Below are 7,137 nucleotides of genomic sequence, written 5' to 3'. Positions count from 1 at the left end.
TTAAATGCATGACTCATTTTTCTCTCTCCCATGTCAAAAGCTCAATGAGGAAAAATAGAGTACATGAACATCATCATCTGACGAGGTTCATACACGCTCATAATGGGAGCTGGAAATGGCAAAAAAAATGTATTCATTTTTTTCTTGCACGCTCTCCTCTCCTATCTCTCTTTCCTCTCCTCTGTCTTGTCTGTCTCTCCTTCCTCTCCTCTGTCTCTCTCAATCCATAGAAACAATCTGGCCCTAATGTGCCTCTAAAATAGTTAGCAAATTACGCAGTGTAAGCAGAGCCTCCATTGCATGGTCACATTAAGTAAAAGGTGGAGAGGGATACGTTAAATAACTGCTAAGCTATGGAGAAAATCTAGGCTAGCTAATGGGGTTTTTCACCACTGGTACGAGTGGTGAGGATCATGTGTCTCACAGCTGTGTGAGTTGTGTTTATATCCAAAGTGAGACTCGCTGTGTGAATTCCTGCGTTAGTTAGATGCTTTTTAAATCAGGTCAGGTTTTCAAAACTCAGAAGAAACTGAAACGTGTAGTCTTGGCTTCTGGCTCTTAGGTTCCCAACTAAACTGGTTCAGTTTGATCCTCTTGACCTTAGGAAAAACTAGCCTACTATTTACACTGTCAGGCGAGATGGTGAGGATACCGATATAATGTCATGACAGGTGTTCAAGTAGTGCACCTACAATAGAGTCCTCCCTCTCTTACCATACTGGTGATTTCACCCTTGGCCAACACTCAGAAGCCAAGCGCCAAGGTCTCTACCTGCTGCGGTGTGTATCTCATGACAAATAAGGCCCGTCTCTCCGGCAGCCCTTGAGCACCAAGGGTAAACTCAGCTGCGTCGGTTAGCGAGTGTCATCCTCGAGTGCAACACTACAAATGATGCCAGTAGAGGTGCTGATTGGGTGACAGAATACTTGTAGCAGACAAATCGACAACAGATTGCCTTCTATATTTTCAAGGGTGAAAAAACTGTTTTGTTAGTCTAATGGGGGGACAGGAACGGCACATGCCAGGTGTGTAATGTTCTTCCCATGCCAACTCCATTAGTTACAATGCAGGCGTAATTGCCTTTTCAGAAAGCCAAGGTTTTTTCACATTTCTCACATGTTTGGTGCCACTAAAGGCTCTCAAGTGTATCGGAGAGCTTAGCAACTGGATTCAGGTCCAGACCACCTTGCACTAGAGGAGGCTGATACCTGATATCATAACTAACACACACAGCACAAAAACAAGGTTTTAACATTACAGTCATGAATGGATAGTTCATTGTAAGTGACACAAATGCAAAGTTGAATGAAATCGGAAGTGTGTTACCTTGGGTCTCATGCAACTTTTACACCTCAATACTGTTATGTTGACATAACAGCAAAATATGCTTGTATAGTCAGACATTTATTTCATGTCCCCTTGAGATAAAGAGGGTGAATAATTTATTGTAACAAAATACTTATAAACATTATTAACAGTAAAACAACCTCTTTATTTTATTTTTACAAATAGATGCTATTAGCACAGTGTGCTGCAGGTTAAATAGTATTGAAGAAACATGGGGACGGAGAAATCCAGAACACTTTATATTCCAGTATCACTTCATATTACTGCTGAGCGTTTAACTAAAATTCACCATTAGTTCAATTACCTCTATTCCATTTAGTATTTTTGTTGTTGTGAGCCCAACGTGCCATTTCTCTAGAGAGAAATCAAATCATTCACGAGAAAACTACAATGAGTTCGTGAAAGTATGACTTATCTACTTTGAAGAACTAGGAAAATGATTTTGTCAGACAGCTCTGCAACATACTTAGGTAAATAAATAATAATTGGTCATTTAGCAGACGCTCTTATCCAGAGCGACTTACAGGAGCAATTAGGGTTAAGTGCCTTGCTCAAGGGCACATCGACAGATTTTTCACCTAGTCGGCTCGGGGATTAGAACCAGCGACCTTTCGGTTACTGGCACAACGCTCTTAACCACTAAGCTAGGTGCAGGCTAGGCTAGCTAAATAGGATGACGGAGAGCTCAGAGATCTTGTTAGATGGTCTGGCTGGCTGCTACTGCCTGAGCAGAGATGATGGTCTGGCTGGCTGCTACTGCCTAAGCAGAGATGATGGTCTGGCTGGCTGCTACTGCCTAAGCAGAGATGATGGTCTGGCTGGCTACTACTGCCTAAGCAGAGATGATGGTCTGGCTGGCTACTACTGCCTAAGCAGAGATGATGGTCTGGCTGGCTGCTACTGCCTAAGCAGAGATGATGAGATGATGACTTTAAGGAATTACAAATAATAAAGTCAGCAAATAAAAACTAAGTAAAATACACAGCTGAAATATTTGATTATTTAATAGTCATTTCCTATTTTTCAACCACGTGGACCTGCTGACAGAGACAATATAATATTTTTAATGGTTTGGCAATTGAATGTAAACTATTTTGGGCTTTGGAATTTCTATACCAAAGCTCTAAACTCATTTTAATGTCATTTCATAATGCATAATCAATTGAAAACCGAACCGACCTCAAAAAGCACTAATCACTCAGCACTACTTCATATTACGTTGAGCCTCCCTAATAGCACACCAACTTCTGTCTGAAATTCAAATGGTGTAACAGTGTCTCGTCTGTTTCTTTTCCTCCTGGAATATGACAGCTCTGAAAATAAGAGGCTAAGAATCCCTTGAAAGTGCTCTGGTGTTTCTAGTAGTTGTTTCAATGCAACCAGGTAGAGAGTAGGCCTCCACTTATAAAAGCTGTCCCTCTCACTCAAATATAGATAGCGAGTTGGAAAGGAAGGAAAGTGTTCTTCCCATCATGGCAACGTAATAAGGAGGTATTCTAATGACAGGTATATATACCTGTTGGCTAGATGCCAACGTGCAGCTAAACACTATGCTCTGAAGGCACATTAGAGAGGACTCAATATTAAAAGGCCTAGTTTAGATATGTCAAGGATGGAGTTAGAAGTTAACTAATGAGTCATGAAAGACTACACTCCCTTGAGGAAGCAGCATTTTTCTGATACGGCTGCCAAGAAAATGGTGCTCTGCACCACTGTCTCCTAAACTGTTTCTATACTGAACAAAAATATAAACGCAACATGTAAAGTGTTGGTCCCATGTTTCATGAGCTGAAATAAAAGATCCCATTAAAATATTTATCTCAAATTTTGGAATATGAAATTAATTGGGAGAAATGGCTGACACCGGTGATTTGGTGGCCGTGGGAACCTGTGCTCTGAATGGAGCTTGGTCGTGGTAATCGCCAGATGTACTAGTATCTGTGTAGGGACAGAGTGGTGTCATCTGAGCTTTGGAGGTTGATAGTATAACATGAGGTTGGGAACGGATTTGGTTGTGGTCTGGGTGTTGGAAGATGTGTCTGTCAACAGAAGATATCATACCTCTGTGTGTCAAGTAAAAGAAACATGGAATATATGAGCCACCTGGAATGTAGTAGTAGTATAGTAGGTACCGTCAGCTGAACTGATTTACAAGGGTATTTTGGTGAGCAGTGAGGACTCGTTCCCATGAAATGAGTAAACAGCCGTTGATACCAACTATGAGCCCAGTGGTTTTAAAGACTCTTAAAAGGAGTGGGGGAACCACCATTTCTAAAAAGGATTACCGCCACCCCACTAAAGTTCTAACAACCTTAAACACAATCCCGGAGACTGTCTGAGTTGTCTGGGCTCCTTGACACAATGCCATGATTATTTTGATTATGAATGATCAAATCACCCCTCTCGGAGCCGCAGGCCAGAGGCGATCAACAATGGAGTTGCCTGGGAAATGAGAGGGCAGGGTGGTAACACCCTGCTCTGCGTTTTCATCTGAATTACAGTGGGGGAAAAAAGTATTTAGTCAGCCACCAATTGTGCAAGTTCTCCCACTTAAAAAGATGAGAGAGGCCTGTAATCTTCATCATATGTACACGTCAACTATGACAGACAAAATGAGAAAAAAAATCCAGAAAATCACATTGTAGGATTTTTAATGAATTTTATTTGCTAATTATGGTGGAAAATAAGTATTTGGTCAATAACAAAAGTTTCTCAATACTTTGTTATATACCCTTTGTTGGCAATGACACAGGTCAAACGTTTTCTGTAAGTCTTCACAAGGTTTTCACACACTGTTGCTGGTATTTTGGCCCATTCCTCCATGCAGATCTCCTCTAGAGCAGTGATGTTTTGGGGCTGTCGCTGGGCAACACAGACTTTCAACTCCCTCCAAAGATTTTCTATGGGGTTGAGATCTGGAGACTGGCTAGGCCACTCCAGGACCTTGACATGCTTCTTACGAAGCCACTCCTTCGTTGCCCGGGCGGTGTGTTTGGGATCATTTTCATGCTGAAAGACCCAGCCACGTTTCATCTTCAATGCCCTTGCTGATGGAAGGAGGTTTTCACTCAAAATCTCACGATACATGGCCCCATTCATTCTTTCCTTTACACGGATCAGTCGTCCTGGTCCCTTTGCAGAAAAACAGCCCCAAAGCATGATGTTTCCACCCCCATGCTTCACAGTAGGTATGGTGTTCTTTGGATGCAACTCAGCATTCTTGGTCCTCCAAACACGACGAGTTGAGTTTTTACCAAAAAGTTCTATTTTGGTTTCATCTGACCATATGACATTCTCCCAATCCTCTTCTGGATCATCCAAATGCACTCTAGCAAACTTCAGACGGGCCTGGACATGTACTGGCTTAAGCAGGGGGACACGTCTGGCACTGCAGGATTTGAGTCCCTGGCGGCGTAGTGTGTTACTGATGGTAGGCTTTGTTACTTTGGTCCCAGCTCTCTGCAGGTCATTCACTAGGTTCCCCCGTGTGGTTCTGGGATTTTTGCTCACCGTTCTTGTGATCATTTTGACCCCACGGGGTGAGATCTTGCGTGGAGCCCCAGATCGAGGGAGATTATCAGTGGTCTTGTATGTCTTCCATTTGCTAATAATTGTTCCCACAGTTGATTTCTTCAAACCAAGCTGCTTACCTATTGCAGATTCAGTCTTCCCAGCCTGGTGCAGGTCTACAATTGTGTTTCTGGTGTCCTTTGACAGCTCTTTGGTCTTGGCCATAGTGGAGTTTGGAGTGTGACTGTTTGAGGTTGTGGACAGGTGTCTTTTATACTGATAACAAGTTCAAACAGGTGCCATTAATACAGGTAACGAGTGGAGGACAGAGGAGCCTCTTAAAGAAGTTGTTACAGGTCTGTGAGAGCCAGAAATCTTGCTTGTTTGTAGGTGACCAAATACTTATTTTCCACCATAATCTGCAAATAAATTCATAAAAAATCCTACAATGTGTTTTTCTGGATTTTTTCCCCTCAATTTGTCTGTCATAGTTGACGTGTACCTATGATGAAAATTACAGGCCTCTCTCATCTTTTTAAGTGGGAGAACTTGCACAATTGGTGGCTGACTAAATACTTTTTCCCCCACTGTAAGTGGGAAAAGGTACACTTTAATGCACAAGACTGGACACGACACTGGAGGGGAGCCTCTGTCTTATTAATACTACAGCCAGGGAGAGAGAAGTTAAGTCATTGGATTGTAGTTTTCTGTGTAATTACAGTGCATTCAGAAAGTATTCAGACCCCTTGACTTTTTCCACATTTTGTTGAGTTACAGCCTTATTCTAAAATTGCTCTTGCTGGGCCACTCTAGGACATTCAGAGACTTGTCCCGAGGGCACTCCTGCATTGTCTTGGCTGTGTGCTTAGGGTCGTTGTCCTGTTAGAAGGTGAACCTTCGCCCCAGTCTGAGGTCCTGAGCGCTCTGGAGCAGGTTTTCATCAAGGATCTCTCTGTACTTTGCTCTGTTCATCTTTGCCTCGATCCTCACTAGTCTCCCAGTCCCTGCCGCTGAAAAACATCCCCACAGCCTGATGCTGCCACCACCATGCTTCACCGTAGGGATGGTGCCAGGTTTCCTCCAGATGTGACGCTTGGCATTCAGGCCAAAGAGTTCAATCTTGGTTTCATCAGACCAGAGAATCTTGTTTCTCATGGTCTGACAGTCTTTAGGTGCCTTTAGGCAAACTCCAAACGGGCTGTCATGTGCCTTTTACTGAGGAGTGGCTTCCGTCTGGCCATTCTACCATAAAGGCCTGAATGGTGGAGTGCTGCAGAGGTGGTTGTCCTTCTGGAATGTTCTCCCATCTCCACAGAGGAACTCTAGAGCTCTGTCAGAGTGACCATGAGGTTCTTGGTCACCTCCCTGACCAAGACCCTTCTCCCCCGATTGCTCAGTTTGGCCGGGCGGCCAGCTCTAGGAAGAGTCTTCGTGGTTCCAAACTTCTTCCATTTTTAGAATGATGGAGGGCACTGTGTTCTTGGGGACCTTCAATGCTGCAGAAATGTTTTGGTACCCTTGCCCAGATCTGTGCCTCGACACAATCCTGTCTCGGAGCTCTGCAGACAATTCCTTCGATCTCATGGCTTGGTTTTTGCTGTGACATGCACTGTCAACTGTGGGACCTTTTCATAGACAGTTGTGTGCCTTTCCAAATCATGTTCAATTAATTGAATTTACCACAGGTGGACTCCAATCAAGTTGAAGAAACATCTGAAGGATGATCAATGGAAACAGGATGCACCTGAGCTTAATTTCGAGTCTCATAGCAAAGGGTCTGAATACTTATGTAAATAAGATATTTCTGTGTTTTATTTTTAATACATTTGCAAAAATTTCTAAAGACCTGTTTTTGCTTCGTCATTGTGTGTAGATCGCTGAGGATAAAAAAAAAAATCCATTGTAGAATAAGGATGTAATTTAACAACATTTGGAAAAGTCAAGGGGTCTGAATACTTTCCGAAGGAAGTGAGTCCGTGCATATGCCAACCTACGGATGACACTGGCGCTAGGGACTGACTCACCTTGGATGACTGATTTATTCCTCCTGTACTACAAGTTGGAGCTACAACTACAGTACAACTTGTGTACAGCAGTACATCTGCTTGTTAGCACTAACTCTGGTTGCTCTTGAACGTCTCTTTTGTTCACCACCTGAGTAGATGGCTCTTGTTGAAAATAATTTAACCTTCTAAGTTGAAGGCCTCAGATCCGTCAGAGCATTGCAAACAGTAGGGAGAGGTTGAATGTTTAAGGCCACAGCTCTTTTTACAGTGGACT

Source organism: Coregonus lavaretus (assembly GCF_964263955.1).
Source record: "Coregonus lavaretus genome assembly, contig: HAP1_SCAFFOLD_2657, whole genome shotgun sequence".
In the NCBI taxonomy this organism is placed as follows: domain Eukaryota; kingdom Metazoa; phylum Chordata; class Actinopteri; order Salmoniformes; family Salmonidae; genus Coregonus; species Coregonus lavaretus.
This window is presented reverse-complemented; position numbering follows the sequence as displayed.